The sequence below is a fragment of the Cyprinodon variegatus genome, unplaced genomic scaffold, assembly GCF_000732505.1.
Source record: "Cyprinodon variegatus isolate N-32 unplaced genomic scaffold, C_variegatus-1.0 Scaffold2598, whole genome shotgun sequence".
NCBI lineage: Eukaryota > Metazoa > Chordata > Actinopteri > Cyprinodontiformes > Cyprinodontidae > Cyprinodon > Cyprinodon variegatus.
Window position 1 is genome coordinate 7,572 of NW_015153051.1, and position 1,156 is coordinate 8,727.

The window sequence follows — 1,156 nt, forward strand, 5'->3', positions numbered from 1 at the left end:
CAGAGCGGGTTCCTTAATATTTATGATTATTTTTATTTAACTGAAAAAAATGTTACTCTTTGTAAGCAGCCAAAATTTAGTTTGAAGTCAAAATACCATTAGGATTGAAAGTCAATAAAGTGAAAGGAAGCCATGTCACTTCCTTAATTCTCTGACTGTGTTCTACAGGGCTTCCTAAAGGCTAAATATCTTGCTTTTATGAATCAGAAGTGTCTCAGTCCTTTCCCTGTCAAATCCTTGCAGCTAGGGCATAACCTGACAACCTTCAGCTCCAGTTAATATAAAAAGTTTTCCTAGTGAGCCGGTGTACACAGTGAAAGGTCAACGCTGCTCTGCCCTGCATACGGTTTTACTACCTCAGTTTGCACCTGTCACAATAAAGAACATCGTTTTAAATAAAAAACTTCTACACCTCACTTCCTGTCTTCTTTCCTTTCAGGCACAAGGCTGTTTTCAAGCACGTCTGGCTCCGTAGCATACAGGTAAGTTCAAATGTGGTCATACACATTATGGGGAAATGCTTCTTTAAGGTTTCGAAGCCGCAATGACCTTTATGGTCTTATAAAGAGGAGTGTGGAGAAGCAGCGGGCTGGGTCCACGGGTCGACCTGGCCTTTGTGGTGCTATAAAGAAGCCTTTGAGGGAATGTTGGAGCTGGTGTGTTGTGTAGTTTGCAGCAGTTGCAGATTCATGCTGACATGTGTTTCAGTATATCGGAAGAAGAGCCTGGGCCTCTGCGGAGCGACACAGAGGGAAAAAACACCACAAAAGTCAGCCGGACATTCAGCTACCTCAAGAGCAAGATGTACAAGAAGACGCGGGTAAGCCTTAAAGTCGTATGGAAATCATATTTAAATGTCAAAGCATTCTGGCTTAAACGTGTATATACAGTAAATGTACTCTTTATCAGATTATATTGTCCCAAAATTTAGAACATTTCTATAAAAAAAATCCTATCTTAAAATCTGTTTTTTTTCCCGTTATCTTATGCATGCCAGTTAGTTATATGCTGAATAAGACCTTCCTGATAAAACAAAGACAATTGATCTAACAAGATGTTTTTATTTGATCAATTCTATATAAACAGGGGCAGAAATTGCAAGTTTTACTTCTTTTTGCTCGCTTTTATTAACAATATTGGTTATTACATGAATGAG

The 1,156-nt window shown here is 38.8% G+C and overlaps 1 long non-coding RNA gene across 1 annotated transcript in view; it reads left to right on the forward strand.

Annotated features, from left to right (window-relative positions):
- The first annotated feature begins 437 nt into the window (after window positions 1-437).
- LOC107080977 overlaps window positions 438-1,156 on the forward strand; it is a 6,507-nt gene continuing 5,788 nt past the window's right edge. The window contains exons 1-2 of the long non-coding RNA XR_001481010.1: window positions 438-482; window positions 709-820. This is a non-coding gene — a long non-coding RNA (uncharacterized LOC107080977). The remainder of the gene's footprint in view (window positions 483-708; window positions 821-1,156) is intronic.